Raw genomic sequence first — 16,591 nt, 5'->3', positions numbered from 1 at the left:
AATACAATGATTTGCAAATCATGTTCCACCTATATTTAATTGAATACAGGACAAGGACAAGATATTTAATGTTCAAACTGATCAACTTGATTGTTTTTAGCAAATAATCATGCACTTAGAATTTTATGGCTGCCACAGGTTTCAAAAAAGCTGGGACAGGGTCGTGTTTACCACTGTGTTGCATCACCTTTTCTTTGAACAACATTCAATAAACGTTTGGGAACTGTGGACGCTAATTGTTGAAGCTTTGTAGGTGGAATTCTTTCCCATTCTCGCTCGATGTACAGCTTCAGCCGTTCAACAGTCTCCGTTGTCGTATTTTACGCTTCGTAATGCGTCACACATTTTCAATGGGAGACGGTTCTGGACTGCAGGCAGGCCTGTCTCGTACCCGCACTCTTTTACTACGAAGCCACGCTGTTGTAACACGTGCAGAATGTGGTTTGGCATTGTCTTGCTGAAATAAACAGGGGCGTCCGTGAAAAAGACATTGCTTGGATGGCAGCATGTGTTTCTCCAAAACCTGTATGTACCTTTCAGCATGAATGGTGCCTTCACAGATGTGTAAGTTACCCATGCCATTGGCACTAACGCAGCCCATACCATCACAGATGCCGGCTTTTGAACTTTGCGTCCATAACAGTCTGGATGGTTCTTTTCCTCTTTGGCCTGGAGGACACGATATCCACAATTTCCAAAAACAATTTGAAATGTGGACTCGTCGGACCACAGAACACTTTTCCACTTTGCGTCGGTCCATCTTAGATGAGCTCGGGCCCAGAGAAGCCGGCGGTGTTTCTGGGTGTTGTTGATAAATGGCTTTTGCTTTGCATAGTAGAGTTTCAATTCTCACTTACGGATGTAGCGCTGAACTGTATTTACTGACATTGGTTTTCTGAAGTGTTCCTGATATCCTTTACACATTGATGTCGGTTTTTGATGCAGGGCCGCCTGAGGGATCGAAGGTCGCGGGCATTCAATGTTGGTTTTCGGCCTTGCCGCTTACATGATTTGATTTCTCCAGATTCTCTGAACCTTTTGATGATATTCTGGACCTTAGATGACAAAATCCCTAAATTCCTTGCAATTGTCTGTTGAGGAACATTGCCCTTAAACTGTTGGACTATTTTCTCCCGCACTTGTTTTCCAAGAGGTGAACCTCGCCCCATCTTTGCTTGTGAATGACTGAGCGCTTCAGGGAAGCAATCATGGCCCCCACCTGTTCCCAATGAGCTTGTTCACCTGTGGGATGTTCCAAACACGTGTTGGATGAGCATTCCTCAACTTTCTCACTCTTTGTTGCCACCTGTCCCAGCTTTTTTGGAACCTGTTGCAGCCATCAAATTCTAACTTAATGATTATTTACTAAGAATAATCAAGTGGATCAGTTTGAACATTACATATCTTGTCTTTGTAGTGTATTCAATGAAATATAGGTTGAACATTGTTTGCAAATCATTGTATTCTGTTTTTATTTGTTTAACACAACGTCCCAACTTCATTGGAATTGGAGTTGTACTTCAGATGTACATGGCAGAATTGCATGCTGTTCTGTTGCATTTCTGTATTGATCCTTTCTACAATTGCGATGCGTTAGCGGTGGAAGTAAAAAGTGGATTAAGACTGAAGGCCCACGTACCAAAATCCACCAAATGCACGGCCCGCCACTGCTCCACATATGTGGAAATACGCACATGCAGTTTCTTTCACACTTCTCTATGTTCCAAGAGTGTGTGTGTGTGTGTGTGTGTGTGTGTGTACTTGTGTGTTTTTGGTTAGGTGCTCAAAAGTCAACTTCAGTCCAATTTCTTTCAAGTCAACGTACGGGGCATTGTTTGACTGTCTGTCCTTGGCCGTCACCTCCAACAAATTGCAGTTAGCACACTAGCATAGCAGCAGTCTTAGTCATCGCACACACGCGCACGTACATCCGCGCGCACACCCGGAGCAGATGTCACGTGACACCTGTGTCCTCAAATCACTCGATGATGCCAATTCACCTGAATTATATGTTCAAAACACAGCAAACTATTTTAGCAAGCACAACGGTGATCAAATCACTCTCAGAGCTCCACTTCATTTCTTACTTCACTCTTTAAAAAAAAAAAAAAAAAAGGGTTACGTGCCTTGAGACCGTAACCCTATTTGGGAACCCTACTTTGAAACCCCTAATCCTGGCCTGAAGCCCTACTTTGAAACCACACCCAGGCTCAAAACCCTAATTTCAAATGCTCACCCTGGCTTGAAACCCTACTTTAAACTCTAATCATGGTTTGAAACCCTAATCCTGTCTGGGAATTGTACATTGATACTCTAATCTTGGTTTGACACCCTACTTTGAAACCACACCCAATTTCAAACCCTAACTTGAAAGCCCAGACTTGTCTTGAATCCCCAATCCTATCTTGAAACCCTAATCTTGTCTTGAAACCTTACTTCGAAACACCAGCTGGAAAGCAAAGTTCGTAAATAGCATCTGCAAAGCACGCCGGTCTGATTAGGTAGCGCGCAGTGGAAAAAGAGAGATGCGCATGTGAGGTCGCCCACAACCCCCCGTGCCCTCCCCCCGCCCCCCGTGCCCCCCCTCTGCTTCCAGGACTATTTTGGTCTTGATGTGGTTCTTGTTCTATTTGTGTGTTTCCCGGCGCTGCGTCTACTCTCTCATTTGGCACGCGACGCCGGCGCCCCGAACCGCAGCGGGACCCCCGAAATCAGCCCCCAGACCGCACCGGCCCCCGACATTTAAAAGCACCACCTTCACCGTCTCCTTTTTCTTGACTCAAATGTGTGTGTGACAGTGTTATGTTTGTGGTTCTTTTTATTTGTGTGCGTGTGTGTATGCATGTTGTTCATGGTCGTGTGCACGTTTTGTGTGTGTGTGTGTGCGTTTATATATTTGTGTGCGCTTGTTTGTCTTGTGTACGTGTGTTTGTTTTTTTATGACGTGTGTTGGTTGTCCGTGTTGTATGTGCATGTTTGTGCACGTGTTGTTTGTGTGTGTCTTTTTTTTGTTTCGTGCGCATGTGCGTCGTGTACGTGTCTGTTGCACGTGTGTTTGTATTTGTGTGTGTTTATATGCTTGAGTGTGTTTGTTGTTTGTGCGCGAGCGTGCGTCAACTGCGCTCCCGCGTCCCGAACACATCAAGCCGTGACCAGACCGAAATCCCCAAACGAAATCCAGACTTAGGACTCCCGATCCCCAAATGAAATGTCACATGGATCATCTACAACACCGCAAGTGCTGTGCTGGTTTAAAAACTTTAACTTTGTAGCAAAAGCATGAAGGTTTTGCGCTTCCACAGACTTCTAGTTTGAGCTATTCCTCTGAGGAACCCCAAATAAAGTTCAGCGGTTCCAGTGAGCTTTATTTATTTATTTCATTGAGTACAGGTTATAGGTCACAATGGTAGCAATAAAGTTTTGAAGTGATTTATCTGGGTCTCAAATTTTGTAGAACGGCTGTGTCGACTTTTTTTCTAGCCACTGTACATGTCATCGATGTCCATGCCTTGTTGAAGATGACTGCCAGGCCGTGCGTGCGTGCGTGTGCGTGTGCGCGGCCGTGGGCGTGGGCGTGGCCGTGGCCGTGGGCGTTGGTGTATGCCGGTGTGCGAATGTCAAGTCGATTCCACGGGAACCCACTCGACTGTGAACATTCCAGCAAATGCCGCCAATCGTGTTTCACATGAACATCATGTTACTATGATGAATATTAGGATTATTACATTCATAAGCACAGCTGTGACTCATCTGTGGTTTTTAATCGTCCTCTTTAATTAGCACGCAAGCCGCAGCAGTACCTCTGCATCCTCATCTGAACCTCGTCAGAGGATCTCAGGACAACGTGGAGCATCTTACTTCCCATTAGCATGTAGCATATTAGCACTACTGCATGACAACAAAAAGCATAACTTTAGGCATTCAAATAAAAACAACCCCCCCCCCTCAAAAAAAAAAAAAAATGCGGCGGGGGGATAAAAATGAACAAGAACACAAAAAACACTGTGGAAAAAAAGAATGATGCAAATAATTTATAATGACAACAAAAATGAAAAAATAAAGAGAAAAAACTTACAAAACAGGAAAAACAATATTTAGGGGGACAAAAGAATGGAAAAGAAAAAATGAATGAAATAAAAAATACACCCAAAAATGAATTGTGAAAAAAATATGGAGAAAGTAAGCAACAGAAAAAAATAGCAAAAAGGCTTGTAATAATTTTTCCACATGTCGCTTCTAACTGCATTAGCATGTTAGCACCAATGCACATTAGCTTGTAGCATGCTAGGGCTACTGCGCTATAGAATATACAATGCTATTACGGTTCGACTACAGCATGTTAGTGCTACCGGACTATCTATGATAATATATCGTATCATTGTGCAAGGTAGTGTAATGTAACATATCGAAACTATGTATGGTAAAGTTCCAAAACAAAGTAATGTCGTAGCCTGTCATAATGTAACGTAAGGTAAGCCACTGATACGCAACAAAGGTCAAAATAATGCCAGGTATCATCATCATGACATCAGTTAAGCTACACGTTGAAATCTTTATCTTTGCAAAGAGAAATGTTGTCTTTCACATGAACCACTTTCACTGCATACACGCACGCACAATCACACGCAGAGCGTGCCAAGAATCCACTGGGAGCTGTCGCAATAGCAAATGAAGTGCACCTGTACGTCGCATGACCTCGTCCTCGGCAACCGGCGGCTAACGACGGCGCATAACACACACAACGCTTCCAGGTTATAATTACACGTTTTGGATGATCATAATTGTAAGTTTGAGATGAGGATAATTACACGTTGCGAGTTGAACTTGCACGGCGAGAACAAAACATTCTCAGGCGACACGCACGCACGCACGCACAGTCAGCTGCGATACGCTCCGACTCACCCTTGACCCTAACGGGGACAAGCACAATTGAGAATCTGATAGGAAGATGGAGGGTGACACAATCAGCGGACGAAACCCCGTTGACCTCCGTTCTGCAATGGAGCGCTGCAGCGTTCAAAACGAGTCGACTCAAATGTGTCCGACCTCGCTATTTTCGCTCGTTATTCTCTTAAGAAAACATCCAGACTTTCGATATCGCCGACAATTCCACCGCAGAACACGTAGTCGTCGGATGCGGAAATGCCCCCCGCCTTCTGCACCCGACGTCACAGGCTGATCTAAATGTGGGCTAGCCAAAATCTGGCCCAATTTCAAAGTCTGCCACCAGAGAACCAGCCGAAAATGACAACGGAGTCGTTTTCAAACCCACAACTACGGAAGAAGTGCCAATGTTCACAGCGTTCTCGAGGCCCTTTCATTATGCCGATTTTTGTTTTTTCGGGAGTCTGGAACGGGTTCACGGCCTTTTTCATTCATTTCAAAGGGAATGATGATTAAGTGCTTTGAGTTACAAGCAGGCGGCACGCTGGACAACTGGTTAGCACTTGTGCCTCGCAGTTCTGAGGACCGGGGTTCTGTGTGGAGTTTGCATGTTGTCCCCCGTGCCTGCGGGGCTTTTCTCCGGTCACTCCGGTTTCCTCCCACATCCCCAAAACATGCACGGTAGGTTGATTGAGGACACGAAATTGCCCGTAGGTGTGAAGGTGTGCGCAAATGGTTTATTTCTATGTGCCCTGCGATTGTTTTTTTAAAGAGTGAAGTTAAAAAGTTTAGTTTTTTTTTTTTCTTCGAAAAATGACGATTTGATGGCGAGCAACTGGCAAAGGTTCAAATCGATTTTCAAAAAGTGGCCATGCCCTTCCCGTTATTGAGCAAATGAGATGAAAGTCTCGCATCTATCTGATGCGATGTGACGTGAGGCCGCTCCCGTGTTTATTCTGCGCTTGCGCTGTTTTCCTACTCGGGGCTCCTCCCCCCGCCGACGAGGGGTCAACGGCGTCCCAAAGCGGCGAGCGGCGGGATCAAACGCCGATGTTTTCCTCTGGTGTTTGTGCGTCTGAGGCCCCGGTAGCTCACTAGTAGTCGGGTATCTCACTAGTAGCCGCGCACCTGTGACAACGGCAGTGGAATGCGCTTGTTTTCATGCTCAACACGCTCCCAAAGTGGCCGCGCTCGCCGCACCTTCGCCCAATCGATATTCTTCTGTGCACGCTAAGCCAAAGACATTTTGTCTTCAAGTTTAACTTCGTGTCCTCCTAGCGATACGAGTGAGTAGTACATGTTGTCTATTTGGAAAAAATAAAAAGCATAACTTTCACTAACACAAAAGTCCAACAGGCTGATGCTAACACATAATGGGAAACACCATAGACAGGCTAATGAAATTAGCATCCATGTAGCAACATAGAAAAACGAACAATGCGAACAATACAGGGCACAAAAAAGCAAAAAAAAAAAAAAAAAAAGAACGACTAATCGTACTGCAGCTTACTGAGTCCCCGTAGTTGTGAAACTTGTCTTCGTTATTGTCTGCGTGTCTATATTATACTGCCCCCGGTGGCCAAGTCGCACACCGCAGAAGGAGCCGCAATGAACCTAACATGATGCACAAATTGTTCAATTCTTTACTGCTATTGAATGTGATATTACGATATGTATTTGTAAAATGAATTACAGAGGGCTATTTTCAGGAATAAAAAAAACAAATAATTTGGGGGGAGGAGGCGGGAATGGATTCATGGCCTTTCATTCATTCCAATGGGGAAAGATGATTCGAGAGACGAGCACGTGTTAAGTGTGAGAGTGTGTGTCCGCTCGCTTTGTGTGTCCTATTGTGGGTGTGTGTGTGTGAGTTAGTGTGTGCGTGCACGTGTGGGAGTGTGTGTGTGTGTGTTGTATTTGCGGCGTTTGAATTCCTTCCTTGTTGTTGGAATTCGTGTGTTGTTGCGCGCCGGCGCATTCCTGTTTCTGACAATTCCCAGGAAAAGTGCGATTTTCATATTAGTCTTCCTAATATTGTGATTGTGAGTTCATATTTTCCTTCCCATCATGTGTGCGCGCTTCAAAGGCCAAGCTACAGCAGGTGATGTTATGTTAGCGGCCAAGCTAACGCAACTTCACTCACAACACAACACACACACACACCTGTGTGTGTGTTGTGTTGGACATCGTGTCAGTGTGTGTGTTAGTGTGTGTCCTACCAAATTCCGTGTTGCCAATCCAAACTGGCTTTGGTGGCTGAATTTCTTTAAAAAATAAAGTTTGAGAAAAAATAAATAAATACTCATTTAACAAAATCTATCATCAAAGTAATAAATCAACATGGAACCCAAAACACCGACCACCAATTAACATGGCAGTATATGGAAACACGGCTAAGACAAACAACGTTTGACAAATGACAACGCAGGGAACCAAATACAAACAAATCGGTGCGAAAACGAGGAACACCTGGACGAGACACGAGCGGATGGAGGGAGCCGATCGGTCGACACGAGGAGGACACAATAACCGGACGGGACGCGGGAAAACATGGAACGAAAAGAAAAGACAAGACCGTGACACAACGTGCAATCGCGTCATCGACAATTTTCCAACGTGATGCACCGCAGGCGTTGGAATTGCTCAAGCTAACTCGAAATATGCGCGGCGCGCACACGAGAAGCGGACCACACGGCACGCAAGCGGACGTCATAATGAAACACACATTTCTTCATCCTTACACAAATCCTTTTTTTTTTATGCTAATGAAATGGGACAGAAGCTAAAAAAACCCAAAAAACTAACAAACGTAAAAAAAAAAAAAAACGTGTTGATGGTCGAGCAGAATGATTGTTCTTGTTGAACTACTGTCTACGGACATGGACCGTGTGTGTGTGTGTGTGTGTGTGTGTGTGTGTGTGTGTGTGTGTGTGTGGATGATGCAAGGGGCAGCAACAGCAAAAAACAAAACAAAACAAAACACGAGCTCAATGACGACTCCATCCTTGCACACTGGACGTCAGTGATTTGATTGATTTTTATTTATTTTTGAAGTGTCAAATGGAACAAAACGCGGGCGTGGGTCCGCGTCCATCTTCGATCTCCAAAGAAAGTTGAGAAAAGAAACAGTTGGGGCGACGGGATGAAGAAGGCGAGAGGAGAAAGTGGGGGAAAAGAAGAAAAACGTGTGCAGATTCCTCACGAGGGGGAATGTCGGGCGTACGAAAAAGGAGGCGTCAGTGGCGGGACGCCCGCCAGACATGTGGAAGTCATCATCAGAAGGCCGCCAGAGAGATCGGGGGAAACCCCGCCGGATCGACCGCCGCGCGTCACCGCAGGGTGCAGTCGGCGGCTGCCGTTCGCGCCGTTTGTCTTGTGGATGGATGCTGATTCGTCACTTGAAAATGACGTCACAAAAGGAAAATAGGACTTCGCCTCCTACAAATTCAAACTTTTTCCTCGGAAAAAAATCTAATAGAAAAATGTTCAACTTTGACCCACAAATTTTAAAAAAAAGTCCTTTATTTCAAGATTAATTTGAAGAATTTGCTAATTCCACCCCCCCCCCCAGATTTAAAAAGCACTCTTGAAAAAAGAAAATTTTACCCAGAAAAAAAAAAAATATTTCACTAAGAAAAAAACCATTCTAAAAAAAATTAAGATTATAACTTTTGAATTTGTATTGCTATTTCTTTTCTAAAAGAAGATTTTTCTCCACAAATAAAAAACAAATATTGGAAAACAAAACGAACGTTTCTTCCAAAAATAAAACTTTTAGTTGGAAAAAAATCAAGAATTTTGCCTCAAAGAAAACTACTTTCTTAGAAAAAAGAAAAATAAGATTGCTTTTTTTTTAGGGTTTTCCTTGACAAAATAGGTTGATCCTCTTCAAAAATATGAAAAGACAAAAAAAAATAAAGTATAAAATTATTAAAGTATAAGTATAAATTGTATTTTATTATTATTATTATTTTTTTTAAAGACTGAAAAAAATGTTTTGTCTATTTTTCCAATAAGAAATGTTCAAATCCTCACCCTGAGCCGTCACCTTATCATGGTGGGAGGGCTTCGCGCGTCCCGATGATCCTACGGAGGAGCCGAGTTGTCTGGGTCTGCCCGCCGCCGGTGGGGTCACCCACGACAAACAAAGTACAACTCATAGACCCCTGATGATGGTTGATAAACACAAAGGGATCTTAGGTTTCGCTTGCCCGGACGCGGGGCTCAATGGCGAGCGCCCGGTGGCCGGGCACAACTCGAAGAGGCACGGGGCTCAACACCACCTGTGGGAGCGGCCAAGGGGGCGGCGTCCTTGGCGATCCGATCCCCGGCTACAGAAGCTGGCAATAGGGACGTGGAATGTCACGTCTCTGGCAGGGAAGGAGCCCGAGCTGGTGTGCGAGGTCGAGAAGTTCTGACAAGATCTAGTCGGACTCGCCTCCACACACGGCTTGGGCTCCGGTACCAGTCCTCTAGAGAGTCCTTGGGTTCACCCCGGTGGACGAGAGGGTAGCCTCTCTCCGCCTTCGGGTGGGGGGGCGGGTCCTGACTGTTGTTTGCGCCTACGCGCCAAACAGCAGTTCAGAGTACCCACCCTTTTTGGAGTCCTTGGAGGGGGTGCTGGAGAGCGCTCCCGCTGTGGACTCCATCGTTCTGTTGGGGGGCTCACGTGGGCAATGACAGTGAGACCTGGAAGGGCATGATTGGGAGGAACGCCCCCCCCCCAGATCAGAACCCGAGCGGTGTTCTGTTATTGGACTTCTGTGCTCGTCACGGCTTGTCCATAACGAAGACCATGTTCGAGCAGAAGGGTGTCCACAGTGCACTTGGCACCAGGACACCATAGGTCCCAGTTCGACGATCGACTTGGCGGTCGTGTCATCGGCCTTGCGGCCGCACGTCTCGGACACTCGGGTCAACCGCCCAGCTCGCGCCACACCCGACCCCTGTGGCCCCTCCCACAGTTGGTGAGCCCACGGGAAGGGGGACCCACGTTACCCTTTCGGGTGCAGACCGCCCACCGGACGCTCGCCTTCGAGCCCCGCCTCCGGGCCCGGCTCCTGAGGGGGGCCCCGGTGACCCGCGTCCGGGCAAAGGAAAACTGAGTCCATAGCCTCAGACCTATTTTCCAAAAAGATCATATCTGCAGCCTACCGCCGTCCTCGCAACAACACTAAAATAAATCTTTTTCATTTTCATCTTTCATTCTGCCGACGTGATCAATAATTTCAACGAGCGGCGCGACGAGATTCCAAACCGGAACCAATCAACCGTGAGACCCCCGCGCTTTTCACTTTGCTTCTCATGTTGTTGCAACCGGTGAAAGATTGCGTCGGGAAATGTGAAATACTTTTTTTGTCTTCTCGTGTGTTGGAAGCGCCCCCCCCCCACACACACACACACACACGCGCGCGCACACACGCACACACGCAAGTAATCACGCAGTTTCTCACACACATTCATGTGTACACGCACACGCACGGAGCGCAGCACAATCAACAGGAAACATCTTTCGCAGAACAGGAAGCGGCGCGCTGCGATTGGCCGGGCACGATTCGTGGGCGGGCCAATCGCGTGGCTTTTATTTTGGGGGTCGGTATAAAAGGAGCGTCGGCCGCGCGGGTGCGTCACGTTCGCGTTTACGTTCCGAAGTCGCAAGTCGTTCTGCGCTGTGTCGTCAGAGAGAGAAAAAAAAAAAAAAGCCAAGTGGAAAATCTTCAAAGATTTGCACGCGCGTTTTTTAAATCATTGAAAATCATCATTTTCAACATCTTTTTTTTCAGATTTATTGGTTTGACTTTTTAGTCAGATTTATGTCGAATTGTTTTGTTTTTGACAAAAGTTTTTTTATTGGCAGATTTTGGTCCAATTCTTTTCAGACTTTGTCGTTTTTTTGGGTCCATTTGGTCATTGTTGTGGTCATGGTTATTTTTTTGTCATAACTTTACCACATTTTTATTATTTTGTCCATTTTGATGTTTGTCTACGTGAAATATTCGCACAACGGCCAAATAAAAAAGTCGAGCGGTCCTGGCTGGACAAACAAAAGCACTTCCTGTTCCTCGCGTTTGCGCCAAAAGTGTCTTTTCCTTCTCCATGCTCCTTTTGGAATCGCGCGAGCCGGCGGAATAAAACTCGTTTTCGGTCTTGTTGTCACATACGCGACGCGACGCGACGCGAGCGTGTTTTCACATTTCAAATGTGGAAAACGTCCATTTGCAGGATGGCGCTAAGCTACGCGTAGAAGTGCACGACGTTTAATCGTTTTACAGATCGATGCGAACGTCACGCGATTTGTCAAGATGGAGTTCAGTCGTCTATTTAGCGCAGTCGTTGCGATTGTTTTGCCACTTTCATGAATGCGACAGCTTGATAAAAACGTGTTCCAACTCAAGATCTCCGTCGCGTACGAGCTCCGGCGGCAACGATGACGTCGTTTTGGTCGAGACCGTTCCGAGTCGCAGCTGCCATGATGAAGATTTTAGAATTTGAATGAAATCCCATTGGGATTTTGGCCAGTTTGATCCGATTGAAATGTCGACGTGGAACATTCGCCTTCGGTTTGAGCTTCTAAACCGATTCAAATCGGGAAACGAGGCTCGAGCGCGAGCCCGGCTGTCGTCCAACCCGAATCGAGTCTCGATCTCGTCCAGATCTAGTTGGTGTCGGGTTCTAGTCTCGCTCAGATCAAGTCCACATTGATTTGGAAATCGCTCATTTATTGGTCACGTTTCGATTCCATTCAACCAGTCGGCGCCTCGTGCTCCTCTCGCTTGCCCGACTTTGGTTTCTCCACGCTCGAACGCGCGTGTTCGTATTGAACCTCGCGCGTGTGCGTCCGGCCTGCTCAACTTTTTATCTGGCGTGAGGGAAACGCAAACATTCCTGCTGTCAATCAAATGGCCAGCGAGGCCTTTAGAGAGCATGAGCTCAGCTCGCCAGCTGCGCGTGTGCGCGCTCGAAGTGATGTAACGCAGCGCACGCAGCCAGCAAGACGAGTGTGGGAGAGCGCGAAAACAACGCACAAAGTGAACACGAGATGGTCACGCGCGCCGAAGCCGACGCACATCAACATACGCTATTGAGCACAGCAACGCACAAAACCAACACAAGGCAGCAACACGCACCGTCGCAACGACTTTTGCGGGAAAAGCACACACCGCTGCCTTCGTTGCGTTGTCGTGACGACGCGAGAGCAAAAAAAAGCCACAGAAGCCTTCCGCTAACGTGATCCCGACGCGGAAGGCGCGCAAAGACAACTTTTGGCATTCAAAAGCGGGAATTCGGTCCAGGAATGTTTGGCCAAAGGCCGAATCTGCCAGGAGGAGCGCAAACGGCGAGCGAGGCCGCAAGGAAGGCGGGACGGCGGCCAGGAAACCGGCGCGGGGCGCTTTGTTATGCTGACGGGGATTCTGCTCGTCACGGCAACCGAGGGGGAACCCCGCGCAGCTGCCGCCGCCGCCGCCGATGCGTTCGAGGCCTCGAGGAAAGCGCGCCGCTCTGCGAGAAGACGTCTCCGGGCGACGCCGACGTGACGCCGTCCACCGCAAAAGATTTGCACAGCCAAAGACGCAAAACGCGAGTGCAATCAAAGTAACAATGTGCGAGTACAATAAAGATAAAATACACACCAGCATGTCACATGTCATCTTTTTGTTTTTTTGTTTTTGTCCAGCGTAATGATATATATATTTTTTTTTTTTCAAAAAATTGTTTTCCACTCTTCTCTGTTTTCGTCAAATCTTTCTTTAGTTTGATACGCTGATTCCCGTCTGTCTTTCGGGTGAAACATTTTTTGTTCGTACCTCGTCTTTACGGGGGGGTGGGGGGGGGGGGGGGGGGGGCGTGATGGCCGCCCGTCAGAATCCGAGCGCCAGGCTGCGTTTCATCACGTCGGAGGCCCCTCGCGCTTTAATGCGAAGCAGATGTCCGCCGCTCGCTCGCTCGCTCTCAACATATCGCACGTACACGCAGTCCTTCCAAATGCATACGGTACACACACTATTGCGCACTGTACCTACACGATATTGAATACTTGAATACGCTAAAACGTCCAAACGCACACATATGAAACACAAACATGTTTCCATGGCGGCAGAGAAATGTCAAATATTAGCGAGGGCAAGAAAACATGTGTTTGGATCCGACGCGCTCACGGCGAACAGCTGAAGCAACTTGTAATCTTGTTCCAATCAACTTGTTGTTGACTTCAAACCGAGTCAAAGTTTCATCAGAATCAAGCGATGGTCCGGATCAAGTCGAGTTGGGCACCAGGCCCAATTGGGGGCTTTTTCTTTCTGTGTAGTTGTTCACTTTCCAAAAACAAGTTTGACTTCTCACGTGGACGCAAAAGCCTTCGTGTTTATCGAAGTACATGCGGGCCCAGCCCGCTTTCAAGGATTTTGTGCAAGCGAAAAGTCCAGTAAAAAGGAAGTCATAGTTTCGTTCAGATCAAGCCTTAATCTCGTCCAAATCGAGTCATAGCCTCGTCAAACTCAGGTTACAGCTGAAGTTCAACTCAAGACATAATCGAGTCCGAATCGAAGTCGTAGCGTAGCTCAAATCTGTTGTATTGTACTACAAAATCGAGTTGTTCCGTCCAAATAAAGCCGTAGTCTAGTCCGAATCCGGTTGGAGTCTTGTTCAAACCAACACAGTCGGAATCAAAGTCTAAATCAAGTTGTCTCATACAAATAAAGTTACAGCTGACTGTAGCACACGTCAAGTCCGAGTCTACTTCAAATCTTTTGCATTGTAGTGCATTGTACCGTCTTGACCAAATTCTCATGGTCGAGTCCAAATCAAGTCTCTGTCCACCGATCCACGCCCGACACTGCGTCGAGTTCCGCTGCACTTATCGCTGTCTGTGCTTAGTACTTGTACGTGTTCCGATCACCAGCGTTTGTTCAGAACACGTCTACGCGCACCTTCTGTGTGGTTCTAGGATGTCGATATCGGAAATAATTGAGAACGTGTGTTTCTACGCGCTGGCCGTCTGCCAGATAACATCCGCCTGTGCGTCTCCCAGCATGCGTCTATGCCGCTTTGTTAGCACCTGTGTGCTACGGTGAAGGAAAGGCACCGGGCCAGATGGTTTCCGTCAGAGTTTCTCAACTTCGATACATGGAGCACAGATGAGAAAAAGCTTTGCATCACAACGGCCTTCCTGCGACTTTTGCATCACATCGTCTGCAGCTCCGGATTGGAAACGTCCTCTTGGCTATAGTGCACGTTGCGGTCCTGCTACGTTACTCACTGGTGGATCTGAGATGTAGAAGATAGGCCAAGTGTAGTCTGTGCACATGGAGTCCATGGCTGTAACTCTCGTTCACATCACACATTTGTAACCTAGTCCAAAGTCGTGTTCCACTTCAAATCAAGTCAAAGTCTAGTCCAAAGTTGTTCGAGTTCAAAACAAGTCTTTTCTTTTCTTTTGGCAGTACATGACAGAGTTTTGCCAGTTTATTGACACAGTTTTGTAAGATTTCTGTCTTTTTTGGCAAGATTTGTATACATTTTCTGTCAGTTTTTGTCTTTTTTTTTTTTTTTGCCTGATTCCATGCAGTTTTTGGGTCTCATTTTCTCCGATTGTTGTAAGCTCTCTCTGTAATTTCTTTCAGTTCTCGATATATATATTTTTTGTCAGATGTCACTTATGGGTGAAATATTTGCTATTATTTTCAACATTTTGATGTCGATTTTCATCAGTTTTTGCCATATTTTTGCCAGTTTTTGGTCAGATTTTTGCCAATTATTTTGTTAGTTTTTGGTTTCAAAATTTCTCAAATTGTTCTCTTAGTTTTTGTCAGTTTTTGGGTCAAATTGTAAGATGATTCTGGTACTTGTGAGGAAGATAAAGAAGATGGGCAACATGAATCCTAATGATGGCGACCATGATACTGGAGGGCAAATAAAAGACCTTGCACAACTTGGTTTGTTTGTGTGTGTGTGTGTGTGTGGTTTAATGTCAGGCTGAGGTTTGTCGCTCTATACTTGAGAGGCGGATCCCCGCACTCACAATTCTAATTACAAGCACTTCAGTGGCACACAAACACAGACACAAGTGTTTAAAGTGAGTGATTAAACACGTGCTCTGTCTGTAGGCTTGATGAAAACAGAGGGTCTCAGAAGAGAGCTGAGTGGAACACCCACTGCTTTAATCACCACTGTCATTATGTGAGTGTGTGTCTGTAATTGTGTGTTTAGTGTAGACACTAATACACAACAACACATCTTGCAGTTGTTGTCGCGAGTATGTTCAATTAGCAGACACAAGCAGGTCACAGGCAGCGACCTGTGCGAACGGCGTTAAGACCTTCAAGTTCCTGGGAATTACAGTCTCTCAGGACCTGAAGTGGGAGTTCAACACCAACTCCATCCTCAAAAAGGCCCAGCAGAGGATGTACTTCCTGCGGCTTCTGAGGAAGCACGGCCTGCCACGGGAGCCGTTGAGGCAGTTCTACACAGCGGTCATCGAATCAGTCCTGCGTTCTTCCATCACTGTCTGGTTTGGTGCTGCTACAAAAATGGACAAACTCCGACTGCAACGGACAATCAAAACTGCTGAAAGGATTGTCGGTACCCCCCTACCCACCCTCGAGGACTTGCACGCTGCCAGAACTAAGACAAGAGCGTGCAAAATCCTCTCCGCATCCCGGTCACCGGCTCTTCCGGCTCCTTCCCTCAGGTAGGCGCCACCGATCAATGCAAACTAGAACTAGCAGACATTCCAACAGCTTCTTCCCTCTTGCCATCAACTTCTTAAACAGCTAACCTACAATTCCATTGCAACATGCTGCCAATTGTTTCGTCTTGAGTTTGTTGTCACATTTCTGTGGGGCCAATTATACATTACTCGCGCACTCGCTGTAGTTGTCTCGCCACGCTGCACTATTTGCATCTCTGTTGTTGACCAATACTGGCCACTCATGCCAGAGTAGCATCTGCTCCATTTGCACACTGACTGAGGAGTATCTGCAACATTTGCACAATCGACATTGTCCCAGATTATCGCACTATTCGCTTGAAGACTCGGCGCCCTTTGCACAATGGTCATTGCAGCGGACTATTGCAATATTAGTCTTTCGAACTGCTCTAAGTGCTAGAGGACTTTGCATCTTTTTGCACAATTGTCAAAAAAAAAAAAAAAATGTTTACCAGATAACTAGCAACCCTTTATTGCTCAGTGACTGTTTTTTTGTCAATGGCTTTATGTCTCCAAAGTGTTCTCTGTCAACTGACTGTCTGTTGTCGTACTCGAGCGGCTCCAAATACCGGAGGCAAATTCCTTGTGTGTTTTTTTGGACATACTTGCCAAATAAAGATGATTCGGATTCTGAACTGGACGATGATTTTCTTTGAAGTAGACTACACCTTGATTTAACTAGACTGTGCCTACATTTCACGACAACACCAATGGGAAGTGAAAAGCTCACATTTTCCTCACAGGAAAAGACTGCGACCAGATGACCTTCCAGGGATGGTCCGTGGTTTCCTTTATGAAAGCGTGACCACGCACAGACACGCAGATACTCACAGGTCTGCCGCACACATGCTCACTGTGCATCACTAACGTCATTTTCTTCACAAACTAAAAAGTCTAACAGCTGCTATACAGAATAAAAGTCTACCTTGTGCTCGTTCACTCTTCGAAAGAAGTTTGGATTTACAGAGACGGTGCATGAAGGTACACGCGCTAGTACGCCTC

Source organism: Phyllopteryx taeniolatus, chromosome 7 (genome assembly GCF_024500385.1).
Source record: "Phyllopteryx taeniolatus isolate TA_2022b chromosome 7, UOR_Ptae_1.2, whole genome shotgun sequence".
NCBI classification, from domain to species: domain Eukaryota; kingdom Metazoa; phylum Chordata; class Actinopteri; order Syngnathiformes; family Syngnathidae; genus Phyllopteryx; species Phyllopteryx taeniolatus.
This window is presented reverse-complemented; position numbering follows the sequence as displayed.